The sequence below is a fragment of the Macrotis lagotis genome, chromosome 3 (genome assembly GCF_037893015.1).
Source record: "Macrotis lagotis isolate mMagLag1 chromosome 3, bilby.v1.9.chrom.fasta, whole genome shotgun sequence".
In the NCBI taxonomy this organism is placed as follows: Eukaryota; Metazoa; Chordata; class Mammalia; order Peramelemorphia; family Peramelidae; genus Macrotis; species Macrotis lagotis.
Window position 1 is genome coordinate 256,286,761 of NC_133660.1, and position 21,098 is coordinate 256,307,858.

Sequence of the window (21,098 nt, forward strand, 5' to 3'; positions counted from 1 at the left end):
TTACCTGAGCTTCAGAGCATTCAAATTTTAAAACAATTACCCAGTAAAGCTACAAAGTAGTTTTACTATTGGAACTGAAAGTTATGTTATTTTTTTATTGACTGTGTTCCATTTCTTATCATATTGTGAAAATGAAAATTCATAAAAACTGGTGACATGAACAACTTACCATAATGGTTCTTATATGTGGTTTATGTGAGTATATTTATGCATCATTCTTTTTTTTAAGTGCTATTGTCAGGAAAACTGGTAAGATTATGGTGGAACAAAAGAAATTTGTGGATTAGTATACCAGATTAAAATACAAACTAGATTCTGTTCCTAGAGTAGGTAATATATTTTGTTAGAATTTTCCTAGTAATTATTTTAATATAATATATCCATGTATACATACATGTATAAGTACATCTAACACAGCCCACCTAATAAAATAATCAAAAATTTTAAAGTCATAAAGATGATTTTTTAAAAAGATGATTCTTCAGGTATGTTCAATTTAGGAAGCAACAAGAACTGATCTTTTGCTAATAATTCTACTTCTCAAAATGTTCACCACTTTGAATTATGTCAAAATCCCATGGCTTAGGGGCAGTAGATACTTAATACTCAAATCTTGTCATTTACTTAGACTTAAAAATTCTTTAGACCAATTTAGAGATGTTGACTTTGCAAGTCCCATTTTTAGCCTAGTTTTTTTAACCATAGCTTTCAAGACAGCTATTTATTATAAAATGGTTAGATTTTTTAATATTTTTAAATGATCAAAGAAAGCATTAGATGATTCTTATTAATCCAATTTGCTTAGAAATATTAATTATAAGATAAAATATAACATTAATACAAAGAAATGAATGTTGTATGTGATTCCTAATAAACACTTTGAAAACAACCTGAAATAATACAAAATTTGCTTATCCTGGGATCTGTTTTAATGCAACTATTTAAATTTCTCTCTTTGAAATTGTGTCATTTATAAATATTTAATGGTTTCAAGTGACACAAAATTACTTGTACTTAATATAGTTATTTGATTTAATTTCAACATATACATCTTATAGGTAAAAAAATATATTGTTTCACTTAATAACAAAACTTTAAAAAATACCTTACTCTATTTTTAAAAATTGAAAAACCCTCATTTTTCTCTTTACTACTTCTCATGATAGAACAATAATATTGAAGTTAAAAGAAACATCTTATATTTTCCCACAAATTATGTTTGCCTATGCTTTGTACTACACCAGAAGAATTTTCAGTTCTGATCAAAGGAACAAAAGTATTTTTACTTGTTATCATTGCATTCTGTCCTAAAGAATAATCCTAGATAGCAATTGTAAGGAAGATTGCTTCCCATCTTTGTTTTCATGTTAATTACTCCAATGTGAATTCACATGAATCAAGAACATACCTGTAGACTTTGAAAGGCTGTCAAGCCTTGAACCAGTTTTTAGAACAGTTTCCTCCTGTTGCAAGATTCATCCAGTTCTGTATATCGAAGTATTGGCACTCCTCCATATTTAAAGATCTTTTAAGACCTCCTTAGGAAAAAGAGTTGTCTCAAGGGTCAAATTAAAAGGCTTTTTTTTCTTTTGGTTTTGGATGTTTTTGCTGTGTTTTTGTTTGTTTTCATTTTTTTCAAGGACCTGCTTTTGGAGGTGAGGATAGCATATAGCAGATGAGTTTTTAATGTGTGAGAGGAAGAATTCTATGAGAATTAACTTATAAGTTATCTTTGTAGAAGATAAACTTAGCTCTTATTAATGTTTCTTTAGAAAAACATTAATGCGTTTGATTAATCTACCAAAAGAATCCAAGAAAAAAATACCTCTAGACATTTTTCTATAGATTCTCCTTTTTTTTCCTGTTTTAACAATATTTTTCCCATATTGTTTCTTTGAATTGACATGGAAAAAACCCATTGCTTAGAATGAGGATTTCCTTCCAGGGCTGTTTATTCACTATTTACATCTTGTCTGTGAAATCACATACAGATAAAAGATGGATTATTTTGAATTTTAATAGCAGTCCCCTGGGGCCCTCAGTCTCTTTCTAGATCATTGCTGTCCAAAGGCAGCAGTGGAAGGATGGGTACTCTTCATCAAGGAGCTTTCTGAAGACTAGTAGGAGTTTCACAACTTGGAAAGAGAATAAGAGGCCAGACTGACCATAGTGCCAGCTAGCAACACCATGCTAAAGATGCCGTAAAGTTGACTGATTTTAAATAGGTGAGTGGCATAATTTCAGAAACAAACAGGAGACTAGAATTTTTTTCATCTCATTTTAGATACTTTTATGACTTCTTTCCATCAGGAACTTTGAAACATAAATTGTATCAAAAATTTGGCAACTCCATTTAAAGAACAGCTCTTAGTAGACTTGGGAAGAGTTCAAACAGAATTAATACCATTTTATATTGGGAAACCAATGAAAGAAAGAAAAAAAAAAGATGGCGAAGAATCATATCACTTAATAAATATTGTTCTTGTATAAATTTTGTATCCCCGGCACTCATGACAGTATTGTGCTTAAAGTAAATACTTAATAAGGCTTTTTACTCATTCATAAGTTTGTAGCATAATAAAATTTAATTACTTTTGACAGTCATTTTCTATATATGTTCCTGTAGCTGATATCTTTCAATCATTACAGAGTTTCAGTAAACTGATACAGAGATAGAAAGATACAATTTGGCAGACCCCAAACAACCTTTATTTGTATAGATATTCCTACAGACCATGCAAAACTAGCATAGCCCTCGATCTACAATGGGTCAGTAAAGGAAATGAAATTTTGTGGCGGAGTGAGAGAAGAGGGAGAAATAAAAGGGATTTTTTTTCTATTTCCTTTTTCTTTAATTCAAAGTATTCCAAGTAGGTATGTCAAATGACTATAGTTTCTATGGGTAGACCAGTCTTTGGGGAAATCAGCCTACTTGAAAAAAATCCATTAAAGTGAGCCTGCCCTTAAAGCTTTATGAATGTGTTAATTGTTGTATTTCCGTCTTGTAAATATGTTTTAGCATAGAGTAAGGATGATTTCCTATTGCGAGCACTACGTTATTTGGAGGTTGGGGGAAGAGCTGGAAGGATGAGGGCTAAATAGCATACTGTAATGAAACCTCCCTTTGGGCAGCACATGCCTCAGTTCTGAATGCCCAGAAATACTTCACAGATGCGCTAGGCTGCCTAGCAATGGGAATTTTCTAATTCTGGCTAGCCTGAAAAAGTAAATAGAACTATTGAACATAAGGCAGCCCCTAATAAAAAAAACCAACAATTCTCCCCTTGTAAACACCTACATTTGGCCCCATTAAAAATTCTTTCTTCATATCCAGGAACTAGCAGATCCTTAAATGTTGGGGTCTCAAAAGTAACTAGAGTTATGGGATTGAGGGAAGCTATGTTTTAGGTTGGCATTTCCCTAGAGTACTTCATATCCTGTCTCATTGATTTGTAGAAAAATGTACTGCATATATTGGAGGGAGTTAACTAAGGAAAATACTATAACTATCCCACTTTTGGCCTCTTTTTTTTAATACAACCATCAGAAGATGAGTCTATATACATGTGTGTGTTTGTGTGTGTGTGTATGTATGTATGCATATAAGAATAGATAACCATCATTTCAAAGAAAACATGCAACTCAGATAAGAAACTGCTAATGTCCAGTCTTGAAAATGTTTATTAGGCCTACATTGAAGCCATTTATTTGTGTAATTTGGTAAACTCCCACATTTTAAAATCCTCACCTTTTTTTTTTCTTTTTCACATGGCAAAATTAAGCTTGGAGTCTCTATAAGCCATGGGTCAATTAAAACTCCCTAACAGTTGCAACATCCAGCTATTCTGTTATCAGTCTGAGAGTTTTTAGGCTTCTGGGGTCAACTTTGTGTGTCCAAATGGCTTAATTAGCCAACAGTTTATTTTTGCCAGTTGGGCAGGAGAGTTTTCAATCTGTAGTAAAGGAAAATGCTGATATGTATTTGAATTATATTATTCATGGACAAAGATTACTTTTTGTTTTGCTATAGCCAAACTAGTTTCTATACTGTTTAAAAGAAAGGAAAATATCAGAGGAAAAAGAATGGAGATTTGGTTCAGTCTTTTCAGGTCATTTTATAACATAGATTTACCTTTAAACCTAGACATTTAACTTAACATGTAAAAACGGACATAATGGAAATGGTTCCTGAATTTTGCTTGTCTTTTGAAGCCCTGCCTAATGTGCCTCTTAAAATCAAGTCCAGATTTACTTCCCTGTAAAACTGGCCTTAAGATGGACCCCAAATCTCCTCCACCTTTTCCAGGTAGCAACAAGGCTTCCTGAGATGAGAGAAAGGGGTTTTGAAGTTCTTCTCCCAAATCACTTTTCCAAAAACAGCTCCCAATCTTGCTTCATTCACTTGCAGTAGCAACAGCAGGCCCTAGAATCTCAAGCATCCTCTCAGCTTGGCCCTGCTGAAGCTTAATTCAAATTCCACACACTCTGGGGCTTATATGCTCCTGCCTGCATTGTGTGTCCCAGAGCCATACAAGACTTGGGTTAAGCAGCAGTTGGAGACCAGCAGAAAGGTTGCCAGAAGTGAGAGGCCCTGCTACACAATTAAGGAAAGATGAATGGGAAGGAGTCATGAGGGAGGGGCCTGCTGGAGACCCATTTAGGCAATAGTGCTGTATCCGAGGATCACAAGGATGGGAGCGACCATGTTGTGACACATCCATCTCATTTCTTTACCCCAGAGAGGGGGATAACAGGGGAGGGAGAAGCATCTTTCACTGTGCTTTTGATAACCAAGGTTAGGTGACAGTTTAAGTTGCTTCTGTTTTTATCAAAATGTTACCTAAATGATTCTCCCATTCCTGTTCACATTGGAACACTAATATGAATAAAATGTGCTTGGAGGGATGCACATTTGTGGGAAGCATAACTACAAGAGGGAAAACAGTCCTTTTGAAAAGAATATGGTTGGGTAAAGTAATAGTTTTAATTTTAAAGAAAAATATCTTAAGTTAAATTCTCCCAGCAATAATCTAGTGGTTTACTTTTTGTAGTCTTTCTGGTTCTAAATCAGTTGTCCTAAGATCAATTTGTGAAGCAAGAAAAACAACGGTTTATTCCTCCCATATCTTTCAGCTGTCTGCTGTTACTCCAAGGCAATGAGAATCATATACCATAACAGTCATGGTTTGCTTTTATCCAGGTGCAGTTCTATACTGTCATTTGAGGGGATCCAGCTCAGTTAGTTATTTGCATGGGCAGGGCATCCCTCCTTATACATTATATATTGGTCTTAAATCCTTGTTCAGGGGGTGTGACAGGGAAAGTTGAGGGGGAAACCCCAAGAGTCATCAGAAAGATGTGGATGATTTAGTCACCAGAATGCTTTCTTTTTAATCATAGTTGAAGTAAGGTCTTGAACAGAGCCAACAGATGCTACCTCTTGAAGTCTTCTCTTGCTCAGAAAGTAGAAATTTGAAAGAGCAGAGCTTTTAACCTTTGAAGATGTTTGTGTCATGCTTCTGCAAGGATAAAGCATGGCGCCTACTACTGAGAAGGTGACTAGAAGGGGAATAAAGTAGGCATTTTGCCCACTGCAGACCTGTACTCTGCCTTGCACAAAATAAACAATTGATGAATGCTTTTTAGATTGAATTGGAGATCCCTTAATGAAAAGCTCTTCAAAAGCAATTTTTCACCTCATCAGGAACAAGATTCAACCTAGTGACCTAGAGCACTTCTCTTGGGCTGCTGTGCTTTTAGTATTAAATGTAGGCCACAGAATAATGATCTCTTGCAGTCTAGTCTCTTCATGATCTTATAATTCTAAGCCTAATTTTCTAATTTTCAGGTAGTATGGTGCAATAGACACTGCCCATATGACACACAGATAACTAACCATCAGACCTTTTAGCTATACTCTAGAGAAGTAAAACATCCAAAAGATGTTGTATAGAAATGGGACACTGGATAATCATCTGGTTTGTGAGCACTGGAATAAACATAAATAAGAAAAATCTCTTTCTACTTTCTCTATATTTTCACATTTTCCTCTAATGTTAATACTTGATGCAAGCTATACACATATACATAGATGAATAGGCATATTCCAAGCAAGTATGCGGCAAAACAGCATTTTGCCCATATTGTACTAGCTATAATATTTTTAAAGAAAAGAAAAATCTTAAATTCTGCGATTTGGTTTTTTCTGCCTGAAAGGTTCTATGAGCAGCTGTTTATCTTTAATGGTTATTCCAGTAGATTACATGATTATGATGTTTGTCCTTCATTCTTGAAGAGGACCATGAGGTCAGAGGAGATGCCATGACAAGGACATGAATTGGATTTGAGTGAAGGGGTACTGTGTTATGTCCCCAGCCTCACTTTCTCCTCCAGAATCGTCTGGGTTCAGTGGCCAGATATGAATCAGGACGACTGGAGGTGGCCCTGGATATGAGGCAATCAGGATTAAGTGACTTGCCCAGGTCACACAGCTGGTATCAAGTGTCTGAGTCTGGATTCAGACTCGTTTCCACCTTATTCCAAGGCCAGTAGATCACACGGAGTTGATAGAACAGGTATCATCCCAGCTAGACAACAAATCAATATACTTGCTTGATGAAAGAATGAATAATGAAGTGCTGTACTCACGTTTTTAACATAGTAACCTTACCTACCCCCATGTCCTCTTATGATGAAGAGTTCATTGAACCCAGGAGAAGAGTATCTTGGATTAAGAATTTAAGCTTTGGTAATTTGAACTAACTAGTCAATTAAGCTAAGTTTGAAGAGGTTACCCAGCCAGCAGTTTTTTTTTCTTCTTTTAGTCAAAGCAACTCATAAAGATTTTGTAGTGAAGAATAGAAGGGATGTGTTCTATATTAGTAGAAGGAGTTCCCACACTGAAGAAGCTTGAAAGTTTGAAGAATTGTTTCATCCGAGTCATCACTGTTCTTCCTGTCCAAGTTATTCATACAGTATTGGAAATGTAATCCTAATAGCACTGTGTTCATTCATAAGGACCAAGAATTTAAAGGGTTTCCTATAGTTTTAAAATGTAGATAAATAGTAGCATTTCAAGGGCCCAGTATGAAAAGAAAAGATCAGTTGAGATTGGGCAAACTCCTTTAATTGAATGTAACATCTATTGGACTACAAAAATAATTTGAACATGATTTTTATTTTGATAATGTTTTTAATGAGGAAAGCTGCAAAATGAGTTCTAGAAAAGAATGTAAGATAAGCTTCTGCCTACCAACTGTTTCCAAAAGAAGTTTTCTCATCTTTCTTTAATTACCTTTAATTCTTACCACTGAAACTATTCTCTAATTTAAAATGACTTAAAGATAAAATGAGCTTATGAGTTGATGTTTATTTTATCTTTATTATTTTTATCAATTTATATTAGATAGTAAAGTCCTCTGCTTTTATAAATAACCCCCACTTAAATGAAAGTCAGACACCCAAACACCTTGGGTGCTCTATCACATAGCCTAGAACCCAGAAGTAGCTTTCAGGACCAGGGAGAGTCCAATTAACAGTGACAAAATCCCAACAGGATGATCAGGCCTTTATGAATTTAGGGACTTTTACTTAGTACTTAGCACCCAGTTCTAGTAAGCTCTGGAAGCTTAGCCACATCTCTACCTAGCATGCAGATTAGAAGCTATAGAATAGAATGTTGCAGTATCTGCTAGAGGCAAAGTCTCTGAATTCAGCCATTTGGTGCTTGCATACATTAATAAATCTGTGGGTTAATCAGTGTGAGTACCCCTTCCACATTGTGAGTCTTGTGCAATTTTTATCTGGGTCTTGTAATCAATCTTCCATGGAAGACCTGCTCAGCTTCCTTATCCTAGTTCTCTTAACATCATCAGTATCCTAATGTACCACTCAGACAATACATTCTGACTGTGATGAGGACCCTCCTTTTCAGGTTCCTCCTATCCTCAAGAGTGACCTTTGCAACAATTCTTACACAAATCATGAGTAGTAACATACTATAGAATACACACACACACACCGTTGGTCTTTCCGTTGTCCTTTGGGATACTTGTAATTTTGATCCTTCTCCATGAATTTCATGTATTCACTAGCTCATATTTATAAAGCTTTCTTTCATTCATCCATTCATTTGCTGAGCATTTATCGGAGTTGAAGTGAGATATACTGGGAACAGGAGTATGAGACCAGACTGGAAGAGGAGGTTGGAGCCTGGTTTAAAATGCCAGGTAGATGAGTTTGCATATAATGCCAGAGACATTAGAGAGCCACTGAATGGAAATGACAAGGCCAGGTTTACATTTTGGGAATATCATTTTGGCAAAAGAGAGATTAGATTGCCAGCACAGAGTGCTGATGGGCATTGCAGAATGGCTATAAAGAGACAGTCTCTGTCTTCGGGTGACTTGTATTCTAATAGAGGAATCATGACAAGGGAATGGACTTGTTCTTTAGGGAAGTCACAGAGAGGGTAATTAGAACAATAGGAGAACTTAATGATACACTCTTTCCAGAATCAGTGGTAGTGGAGTTGATTAAAGTTCCTAGAACAAGGAGGAGGTAGGGCTGGCATGATGCTGTTGCTACTCTTCATGCTACCCCTCATTTGGGAATTTCTTGACAAATCCTGGAGCAATTTGAAATTTCCTTCTCCAGCTCATTTTACATATATGGAAACTGAGATTAGCATTGTTAAGTGACTTGCCCAGGGTCACACTGCTAGGAAGTATCTGACACTGAATTTGAACTCACAGCTTCTTGAATCCAGGTCTGATGCTCTATTGTCTGTGCCACCTACCTGCCAAGAGTGCTGTATACTTGGGGGAATTTCAGGAAATTCCCAAGTGAAAAAGCCACATGTGCAGATCTAGACCAACTGCATAAAGTGATCTTAGGGCATGGTCTCTGAAGGTCCAGTTGGAACAAAAACATATGTAATGGATCCTCACAGGTGTCCTGTAAGAGGTAATTTGTGTGTTGTACTGATGAAGACACTGCAGCCCAGAAACTTAAATTATTTGTACCATAAATAGTAAGGACTAGGACTTGAACCTGTGTCTTTTGACTTCATTTTCACTACTCTTGCCACTATATTACATTCTTACATGCTTATTATGAGTCCGTCAAGGGGCTTAGTCCTAGCAAGCGTAACAAGTGACAGCTAATCTCTCCTGACACCAAGGAAGGAGTCTTACTTCTGAACTCTAATGACTCATTATTGCATTGATTCACTCTGCCTACAGAGAATAAACCCAATGCCCTGGAGATGGCCTCAAGATCTTTTTCTTTGAGTTTCAGTACAACTTAACCTAGAATCACCAGAAATTCTGTACAGTCTCTGAATAGCAAGTTACCCTGTTCCATTTCTTAACCCTTGATGCATCTCATTCTTCTTGGACATACAGTGCCTGTTCAAAATACATGTGCTTAGGTGGATTTTTAATTCCTTTTTTTTTTTAGGGTTTTTTTTTGGGGGGATTTTTTTGCAAGGCAAATAGGGTTAAGTGGCTTGCCCGAGGCCACACAGCGAGGTAATTATTAAGTGTTTGAGACCGGATTTGAACCCAGGTACTCCTGACTCCAGGGCCAGTGCTTTATCCACTGCACCAACTAGCCGCCCCCTAAGTCCTTCTCTTGTGAAAGACCTTGAATTTCATTGAGAAAAATTCTGTTGTATTCTATTGTATTCAGCAAAATTTTCAAGGAGGAAAAGCTGAAGGACCTTCACCCTCTATTAGAAATCTCTCTTCTCTCTGGACTCTGCACAGGATATCCTTCATGCCAGTGGCAAATATTTGCCATAAGCTTACAAAAGATAGAAAATAGCCACCTGAGACCAACTATTGGAGGAGTAAACAAGGTTGGCAGTGCCCTGCTACCCAGTTGACATTGAGAGCTATGACCTTTTATCATCAAGATACAGTGTGACTCTTTTAAGAAAAAATGAAATGTATTTGGGAAATTTTTCTTACTAAAATAGTTGAAAATATGGAAGGAAAAAACTTGGTGCCTGAATAAAAACAATCTTGTTATCTGGAAAATTCACTTATGTAGACCCTCCCATTGCCATGAGAGTAATGAAAAGATTATTCTTAAAATAATATACATGCCTGAGTGATATAGTACATGGAACACTGGACAGGAAGTCAGGAAAACTTGGATTCATAGTCCTGTCTTATTAACCTTATTAACTTATTAATAATGCAAGACAGCCTCAGTTTTCTCATTTATAAAATGGGGTTAATAATAGCACATACCTCACAGAGTTATTGTGAGGATAAAACAAGATAATATATGAAAAGAAATCTGAAAGTACCATATAGAAGTTTGCTATTAATCATAATAGCCATATGGTTCAAAACAACTATGTATATTAAAATCATACTTTGTCTCAAATTAGCCTGATCCAAAAGAAATTAGGAAGCAAGATCATTAAAATGGAAAATGGAATGAACCCATTGTACTAGATACCATTTCAATACCAAAAAAAAAGCAATACTGAAATAGTACTTTATGGTTTTCAAAGCAATTCACCGATAATTTCATATTTGAACTATGAATACTTACTTAGATTATGGACACTATAGAGAGAAAATAAGTGAATATGTGGAGAGTTGATTCAAAAAGAATGATAGAACTGAAAAACTATCAAAATAGCTCAGAATTTCTTCCTGGCATTGCATAAAAATTTTGCCCTGATATCATTTAATATCATATGTAGATTTAGCCAGATTTGTTGTGATCTTCCAGCTAGAAGATATTAATTCTTTTTGCATTATTTTCCTTTTCCAAAGAAAAAAAAAATTGATGCTCTTTTTACATCATATTCACTTCTCATTGGCTCCTCCCTAATAACAAAGAAACAAATGTAAGAAAACTAAACCAACATTTGGGCCACATCTGACACTAAATAACCTTATTTCACATCTGTAGCTCCCTGGATCCCTGCTGAGAAGAAGAAGCTTACTTCATCTAAAATTTTATGAAATCTATTGGTGACTATATTGCTTAGAGTTTGGAAGTCATTCAGCATGGTTTTCATTTGCATTATTGTGATCATTGTATCAGTTATTTTTCTGGTTCTTCTTGCTTGACTCTTCATCAGTTCGTTCTGACCTTCTCTAGTTTCTCTGAATTCTTCACATTCATAATTACAGTATCATTACAATATCTATTTCACTCATGTACCACAACTTATTCAGCCAGTTCTCCAATTGATAGATGCCCACTCTGCTTTCAGTTCTTTTCTACCACCAAAATTTCTCCTTTAAATATTTTTGTATCCATGGAACCTTTCAGTCTTTATACCTAGTTGTACTATTGCTGGGTCAAATGGTATATACAATTGAATGATTTGTCTAGTATAATCCTAAATTTGTTTTCCCAAATGAACAATGAATTCATGGAGTTGTCTTCCATCAACTCTTTCACATCTTACTTATATTTTGACATATTCTCCAATTTGATAGGTATAAAATAAAACCTGAGGCATGTTTTAATTGGCATTTTTCTTAACTTAAATCATTAGACTAGAGCCTTTTTTCCTGTACTTATGGGTAGTTTGTATTTCTTCTTTTCCAAACTTCCTGTTTACATTCTTTGATCAAATGTCTCTTAAATTTCTTGTCTGTCTTGAACATCTTGGAAGTCTGACCAGAAAAAAGATTTTTTTTAAGGTTTTTGCAAGGCAAATGGGGGTTAAGTGGCTTGCCCAAGGCCACATAGCTAGGTAATTATTAAGTGTCTGAGACCAGATTTGAACCCAGGTACTCCTGACTCAAAGGCCGATGCTTTATCCACTACGCCACCTAGCTGCCCCCCCCCCCCGGAAAAAAGATTTTGATTGAGTCTCTTACATGTACTTTTTGTCCCTGGATAGATCATTTAAGCTGTGAGCCACAGTTTCCTCATCTATGAAATTAAATTAATATTACATATGACTTTTTACAGAGTTGCTGCAAAGAAAGAACTTTGTGAACTTTAAAGAAGTATTTAAATGATGATTTTGTTGCTGTTATTTTGTCATATTTTAGCATTGGTTTTATTTTTCTTTAATTTATTTACACATTACTAAAATATTCTTGTTTAAGAGTAAATATAATACCCCTTCTCCACAAAAATATAAAACCTCATGAGAAATAAAGTAAAAGAAAGAAAAAAAATGTGTTTCAGTCAGTGTTCCAATACCATCTGCTCTGTCTCAGGTGGATCATATCTTTATCATAAGTCCATCAGAGAAGTTACTTCCATATTTTTCAATAGTTGCTGTTGCTGATTGTAATTCCCTCCATCCATTCCTCCCCACTACCATTTATTATATTTCTGTCTCCTTCAACTCTGTTCCTCCTCAAAAATGTGCTGTGGGACAGCCAAGTGGTGCAGTGGACAGAGCACTGGCCCTGGGGCCAGGAGGCCCCAAGCCCACATCCCACCCCAGAGAGACCCAGCAACCACCTGGCCCCATGGTCCCAGACAGGCCACCCAATCCCACCACCTTACAAAAAGTTTATAAAAAAAGTGTTATATCTGACTATCCTCTCCTATGATCTACCCTCTCCTCTATCACCCACATTCCCCCTCCCCTCCCCCTATCCCCTTTCTCTTTTTTCCTAGATGTCTATACCCTATTGAATGTGTATGCTGTTTCCTCTCTGAGCCATTTCTGATGAGAATGAAGGTTCCCTCATTCCCCTGAGCCTTCCCCCCCTTCCATACCATTGCTAAAGCTACATGAAATATCTTAGCCTATTCTACCTCTCCTTTGCTTTCTCCCAGTACATTTCCCTTTCACCCATTGACTTCATTTTTACAAAATATTATATCTTCAAATTCAACTCCCTCCTTTGCCTCATCTATAAAAGCTCCTCCTATCTGCTCTATTAAATGAGAATGTTCATTTGAGGATTATCATTATCATCTTCCCATGCAGGGCATGCAGTTCATCATCATTAAGTCCCTCACAATTTACCCTTCTTGTCCACCCTCTCTGTGCTTCACCTGAGTCCTATACTTGAAGGTCAAACTTTCTGTTCAGCTGTGGTCATTTCAACAGAACCGTTTGAAATTACCCTGTTTCATTGAAAGTCCATCTTTTCCCCTGGAAGAGGGTGTTCAGTTTTCCTGGTTGCATTCCAAACTCTTTTACCTTCTGGAACATTACATTCCAAGTCCTACAAACCCTTAATGTAGTTACTGCTAAGTCCTGTGTTATCCTGACTGCAGCTCCACAACATTTGAATTGTGTCCTTCTGGCTGCTTGTAATATTTTCTCTTTGACTTGGGAGTTCTGGAACTTGGCTATAATATTCCTGGGGGTTGTTTTTTGGGGGATCTCTTTCTTGGGGAGATCAGTGGATTCTCTCCATTTCTATTTTGCCCTCTGCTTCTAGGACATCAGGGCAATCTTCCTGTAGGGTTTCTTTAAAAACGAGGTCAGGTTCTTTTCCTGATCATGACTTTCAGGTATCACTTTTTTTTAGGGTTTTTTTTTGCAAGGCAAATGGGGTTAAGTGGCTTGCCCAAGGCCACACAGCTAGGTAATTATTAAGTGTCTGAGCATGGATTTGAACTCAGGTACTCCTGACTCCAGAGCCAGTGCTCTATCCATTGTGCCACCTAGCCACCCCTGCTTTCAGGTATCACGATAATTTTTAAATTATCTTTTCTGGATCTGTTTTCCAGATAATTTTTTTTCGATATTTCACATTTTCTTCTAATTTTTCAATCTTTTGGTGTTGAACTATTATATCTTGATTTCTCACAAAGTCATCAGTTTCCTTTAGCTCCATTCTACATCTGAAGGATTTGTTTTCCTCAGAGAACTTTCTAATCTCCTTTTCCATTTGTCCAATTCTGCTTTTTAAAACATTCTTCTCCTCAAGAACTCTTTTGAACTGTTTTAATTTGATCTAAGCTGGTTTTTAACATGTTATTTTCTTCAGCATTTTTTTAGATCTCCTTGACTAAGCTGCTGATTTCATCTTCATGTTTTTCTTGCATCTCTCTCATTTCTTTTCCCAATTTTTCTCCTCTCTCCCTTACTTGATTTTCATAATCTTTTTGAGCTCTGTCCTAGCCTGAGTCCAACTTCCATATTTCTTGGAGTCTTTAGATGCAGAAGCTTGGACTTTCTCCTCTCCAGATTGAGTGTTTTGGTCCTCCATGAGACCAAAGTAATTGTCAATGGTTAGGTTGCTTTCTTTTTTTTCTGTTTACTCATTTCCCCAGCCTGTGCCTGGTTTGGGGGTACTTCCTGAGCTTTTGAGTATTATTGGGCCACCCCACACACAGAAGGACCTCAGTGTGTGAGGCTCTGACTGCTCTCCTGGTCTGTGAATGACCACAAGCTCTCACCCCTCTGCCCTGGGGCTGTGAGGAGGGTCCCTGCTCTATGGGGGGCTAGACTGCAATCAAGGTCTGAATGTGGTCAAAGCCCCAAAGTCCTGTTCCAGGGACAGAGGACAGACCTCAGCAGTCTCCCTCCACTCCCTTACCTTTGGTGGGCTTAGCACTCAGGGAACAACTGCCTGGAAGCTCCTGCTGGGCAACTTCACAGACCTGCTTCCGTTTCCTGGAATCTGGGCTGCCACAGCCAAGTGCCATGGCTTTGCACTCGCTCTGACAGGTCTTCCTGCTGATCTCCCAAGTTGTGCTTGGTGCTTCCTGGGGTGCAGGTCAGGTGCTCACCTGCTGCCCAGAGTCGGCACTCCCAGACACCCTGGAGCTGTTCCCGGGAGGCTGAAGATCCTTCACTCCTGCACGGTGCTGCCCCTCCAACCCCATTTAACAGTTTTCCCACTATTTTCCAGGTTACCTTGGGCTGGAGAGTTGCCTCACTGAATCTTTCTGTGGGTTCTCTCTCTCTTGAAAATTTAGTTAGAGTCATAATTTTAAGGTTTTTGAAATATTTTGTAGAGCGCACCTAAGAGAGGCTCTTCTGCCACCATCTTAGCTCCACCCCTGTAGCATAGGTTTTAAAAAACAATAACCTTAGGCAGGTCATTTTTCCCTGGCCCAACTTGAGTTTCAAAATAACTCCCCCAACTTGGGTCACTACTGCAGACCACTGCAGGTCCCCAGAGAAAGGGTTGGTCTAACTTTCAGTAACTGTGAGTAGTTATCTCACAAGTTAGCACACCAACCTGTCCTACCTCCACACCCCTCCAATCATCTCTGTTTACAAAGGCATTTACTCAAAAGGAACGTCAAGGACAGTTATGAAGCATTCCCAAATCAAAAAAAAAAAAAAAGCTTAAGTCCAAACCCAGTACTAAGTGGAAGGGATGGGGGAGAGGGGGGAGTATGGCTATGACTTAAAGCATTATGGCAGAGCACAGTAGGTGGTGGGGAGCATGCTGGCCAGAGCACCTCAGAGGGAAGAAAGGCCTGGACGATCTTTCACAAAGGACCAACCCCTCATGGCCCCGAGGACAGACAAGCTCCTGAACTGGACACATGTGTTCTCCAGTAGGCAAGATGAGGTGCTACACAGGACTACTGCCAGAATGGTTGGCAACTGGGCATCTGCTGCCAGCCTGTGCTGTGGGAACCATTTAGACTGTGGGCAGCTCCTGAGGACACAGAACCTCTCCTTCACATAGTGACACACTGGACTCATTGGGTGGCTCTTCTGTGGAGTCTGCACTCTTTCAGTCACTGGCTTTGCTGGGTGGTACTGTCTTCAACTAGAGGGTTAGGGTGCTCTTTTTAGCTGAAAGCCTATCATTTCTTTCAGGGGCCCAAGTGCTGATACCCTTGGACCTCTTCTCATCTACTCCAAGATCTCTTCTCTTATATCCTGGGACTTCTCTTTTACCCTAGGACCTCTTCTCTTCTACTCAGGACCTTTTCTCTTCTACTCTAGGACCCCTTCTCTTATATTCTAGGACCTCTTCTCTTATACTCTAGGGTCTCTTCTCTTACATCCTGGGGTCTCTTCTCTTACACCCTGGGACCTCTTTTCTTAGACTCCCTCCAATCCTCTGTGCTGAAATTTGTCACCTCCAGGCAGGAGGTTGGAGAAGCCTCACCTCACCTGTTTCAGCATCCTTCTGAGGTTAAAGTTATTCTTTCTTGATTTAAGGTCATCAGTCCCAATTCACTTTTACTCCTCAGACTTTTCTTGAGATGCTATTTGGATGGGTGTCTGGGAACAAAGGTGAGGATACAACAAAGTTCACTGTCTTTTCTGGTCTCTTCATATACCATACCATTCCCTAGATGTAAAATCTTTATTTTGACTCTGTCTTTAGACCTGTCTTGACCTTTAAATTTTGCTGAAATCTCCCTGGGAAAACTATCAACAGATATTAATTAACCAAAAAGTATTTAGTGATCACCTCCTATACTATCTTTTTTTCTTCATTATCCTTTCAGTTGTATGTCTTAATTTCCATTTCTCAGCCAAACTCCTAGAACAAGTTCCTTCCTTCCTCCTCCTTTGCCACTGTATTGATTGCGTTCTCCTCTATACTCTCTCTGGGTTTTCATGTGACTCTTTTCTCTTGAATCTCCTCCTTACCTGTCTGATTTCTTTTTCCCTGTCTCCTTTGTTCACTTATCATCCATACCATGCCCCTTAACTATTAGCAGTCCTCCCCAAAACTTGCTCAGTCCCAAAGCCAACTTAATGGGGCAGTCCATAGATAGCTGGATCTAAAATTAAATCAGATCTCAGACCCTTACTAGCTGTGTGGCCCTGAGTAAGTCATTTAACCTTTGTTCCAGTTCTCTCCCTCCCCTCCCAACCCCAACAAGGTTGTTCTGAAGAACCAATGAAGTGATATTTGTAAAAAGCTCTTAGCACTAAGCTTGGCTTCTGGTAGACTCTATAGAAATGCTAATTTCCTCCCTTCCCCATTTTCTTTTCTCTCTTCCCTCTTTTGGTGACTTCATTAGCTCCCAGATCTCTCTCTCCCCAGAGTTTCATTCAGTTCTCTTGGACACATCAAACTGGATTCACAAGAGATGTGTCATACTCAACTAAAACAGAACTCAGTTATCTTTTTTTCTTAAAAGCTACCTCTCTTCCAGACTTTCCTATTTTTGTCAAAGACATTAGCATTCTTCTAGTTTCCCAGTATTACTTCAGTATTATCCACAATTCCTTTCCTTTCCTCTCCCCATATATAAAACTGGCCAAATTTTGTGATTTTTTTTTCTCCATAACCTCTCTTTCATCTCTACTTACATAGCTGCTAGTCTGCTAACTAACCTATCCCCCACACAACTAATCTGACCAGTCACCCCCTCCTCAAAGAATTCCAGTGGCTCCCAGAGGCAACAACACCCTCTACAACAAAATATAAACTTCTCTGTTTGGTTTTTAGAGTCCTTAAAAACCTTGCCCCAACTCTCTTTCAGTGGATTTTACGCATTTTCTCTCAATCACTCTGTGATCCAGACAAGCTGGCCTTCTCTCTGTCCATCACACATGGCTCTCTATCTCCTATCCCCAGGCCTTGAGTTTGTTCTGATCATCCTCACCTCCTAGAATCAATCCCTCTCCCCCTTCCAGGTGCTCAAGAACTACTGTTTGTATTCATTTTCCTTTCTCCCTAATTTTGGAGTTCCACAGTCTCTTAGTATAGTCTTATTCTATTAAAGTTTACCTTTCATTTGGAATGCTCTCCATCTCTATTGTGTCTCTTCTGTATGTGCTTCTGTGTACATGTGGCTACTCCACACAAGGTGTTTGATGACTGTTGATCCATCTATTGCTATCTGCTAAGAATACAGAAATGAACTGAGCAACATCATCTGCCTTCAAGGGACTTAAAGTATACTACTAGGGAAATCTAACAAAGATGTTTTCCAAAGACCCGTGAAATTGTAGCGATCAGTGATAGGGAACATTCCAATTGCCTCTATACACCTTAAATATTAACTGATAGCTCTAGAGCACACACATGCATCACATTCTAAGCACAGACTGGCAGGCTACTAACAGGTACTCCATTCTGATGCTTCCAAAGAAGCTGTCTAGTTCAGGCAGGACAGAAACTCCAAGGAAACCCCACTAAAATTGGGCAGAGCAACAGCTTCTTGGCAGAGGGTCTCACTGCTGCAAAGTGGAAGCTCTTCATCAGTTGTGGAGTGGTTGAACCCGAGATCAGTTGAAAACATACTCCCCAGCCAGTATTGATTATGTGCATTTCCATTTCTATACGGGACTTAGATCAACACGTAGATGCCCTCCACCTTGTGCTCGCTTGCTTCGAGGAAAAAAGAAAGTGGCCACACACAGGCATTCTCTAGACCACCTTTTTGTTTAAACATGTGAGTTCTTCACAATCTGCTTTCAAAGAGGTAGGTCTGGAGGCAAGACAAGAGTTGTCATTTATAATTGACGGTCAGAATAATTGCACACCTGAGCATTTTTAGACAGACAGCCAATGTAGCACTCTCTAGCTCCCTGAGACTTTTATCTAATTTTCTGTAAATGAAGAAGAGCCAAATGAAATGTTTCCATTCAGAGGATCCAGGATGAACGTGACATTTAATAAAAACAATTTTAATCTCAAATTATAGTGGATGAATTGGAGCCAGGAAAAAAACAATCCAGACTTAAATCTAACTGTGCTTGGCAGTGGAAGCTCTGGCCATTCCTGTGTAGGGCCAGATATTCATTTGCTCATCCAGAGCAAAGATCTGTATCACGCATCAGTTCTTCTGCCCTATTCATCTACAAGAATCAAATAAAATGTCGCCAAAGCTAGGACAAAAGCACCTTCAACTCTACAGAGTTCTCTTCAAAAGTAGGAAGATTTACTAAGCAACTGCCAAACAGAAGGTCATGTTGCATATTTGGTTTTGGGTTTTTTGGTTTTCAGTTCAAATACTTTCAGTCCTATAAAATAATAACTCCAGTACATAAAGTATTGATGAAAACACCAGAGCAAAGGAGTCTATTGAATTTATTGGGAGGAAAAGGAAGAAATATTTGAGATTTGATGAAAGGAGACTAGAAATGTGTATTAGGAAATAAGACTTAGGAGCAAGGGGATGGAACATGTCCACCATTTTTTGAATTACTGTCCTCCACAAGAGGCAGCTGAGGTTTGGCCAGCTAAGAGCAGTGGGCAAAGGCAGATTTTAGCCCAATGTGAAAGGACATGTCCTAACCATCAGAACTGTACAAAAGTGGAGTGGAAGACCCAGGAGAAGAGTAAAAAGTGGATGACCACTTGTTTGGGAGCTATAGATTGGGACTCTGTTCAGGCACAGGTCCAACTCTAAATATGACCCTGTGACCTGTGATTTTTCCCCTCTGTGCACATATTGAGGCTCTGTTCCAGCCATACAAATTCTACCAGCTGTGCAGCCCTCTTTTGGGGCATGGCCCAGGTCAGGAAATAGATTGGGAGGGGCAGAGCTGGGAAGGGTGCAGCTGCAGCAGAGATACTGAATGAATGCTCTCGGCTAATGATGATTTGGCCATAACTCTCTCCTTGAGCAACTAATGCCCACATTCCCATGTGCCAAAAATCGATACATGGGTTGGGCTCTTCTTGGTCTCCACACCAGATTCGGCACGGCTGCAGAAGCTGGCAAAAGATTCTCAGGAGGAAACCAACCCATAAACCCAGATGCTTCTGAGACTTGGGGAAGGGAACAAAGGGTTTTCTTCCTTCCAAGTTCCAAAGCAGAACATTGAGTTTATTATTTTCCAAAGAGGCTCAGATGTCAGGATGGTCTGTCACTTTGTTGGTTAACTTTTATACAGTGAGGATTTGGTCAGTATTTCAATGACCCATGATTTTGTCAGTGGAAGTATTCCTTCCATGAGGCAGCCTCCCCTCAGCTTGAGAGATGGCTTCAGAAAGGAGATAATTATCCCTCCCCAGTACCCTACTTCTCCACTTTTTTTCTTCACGTTCCCTTCATTAATTGTCTAGAAACAATGAAATCTTCAAGACTCCCCAAACCCCTTAGAATGATTGGAGAAATTCTATTCAGACATTTGAAAGGGTGCTGTGATGATTCATACTAAATTAGTCCTTGCGTTGAGTTGTTGGGGAGTGGAAGGGGTAGGTGAAGGAGTCAGAGTCTGCTCTAATGCCTTAGGATCGATCAGACACTGATTTAGCCCAAGAAGAAATGATATTTGCTAAGAGCTACCCCCTTAGGAGGGGAAGAGGGGCTATAAAGTTTGGGATTATCTTTAATTCTTCCTTTTGACTCTTTCCCCAATAAATTACCCTGGATTCTGTCTCCATATTTTTCTCTGACACATTTCCTCCTCTCTTGTCCAGGCACTCATCACCACCTACCATTGGAGTGTCCCTATAGGGGACCTCACTTCCTCCTTCCATTCTTCTTAGTATGGCCAGATGAATCTTAATCATTGACCTGGTTATTCCATTGCCCTTAGAAATATGGCTCTCTATTGACTTCCTTTGCCTGGCAAAGTGACCCTCCACAATCTGGCCCACCCTACATTTCTATTCTTATCTCCTTTAATTCTCCTTTGACAATGCACTGTTCTTTCCTATCTTCATGCTTCTGTTTATGTATTTCTTTATGCCAAAATATTCTTCTTCTCTTTCCCTATTATTATCTCTCCCATCATTTAAAGCCCAACTCAAGATACCATCTCCTCCAGGGAGCCTTCTTAAACCTCAATGCCTAATCATAATGACCTCTCTGGTTTGTATTAGATTTATTTCTGTTTATTTCTTTTCTCTCATAGACTCTTTAAGTTCCATCAGAACAGCAACCATGCCTCATATAAACTTCCCCCCCAGCACCTCATAACATTGCTTTATATAGAATAGTTCCTTTAAAAATACTTTCTGAATTATGAATAAAATTAAAGCTGACCAGGAAAAAAGTGCTCTCTTTTTCCTTTCACAATTTGGAAGACACAGATGCCTGCATAGTGTCCATTAAGTTAAGTAAAATTTATGTAATCTAGTTCTGCTGCAATAAGGTAGAGTAAGGACAGTTTGGAGTTCCAAGTCTTGCATGGAAGTCCCATTTCTTCTCTGTGCTATTTTCGTAACCTTCAGAAACCACAGCCTCTCTAGGGTCTGACTAGACGATCTCTTAAAATCCCTTCCAGCTCTAAATTGTGAGTCTCTGAATCTACATCTTAGATT

At 38.6% G+C, this 21,098-nt stretch overlaps 1 protein-coding gene across 1 annotated transcript in view; it reads left to right on the forward strand.

Moving 5' to 3' along the window:
• ELP4 (elongator acetyltransferase complex subunit 4) overlaps positions 1 to 21,098 on the forward strand; it is a 245,409-nt gene that overhangs the window by 217,534 nt on the left and 6,777 nt on the right. The gene's annotated exons all lie outside the window — the stretch shown is intronic.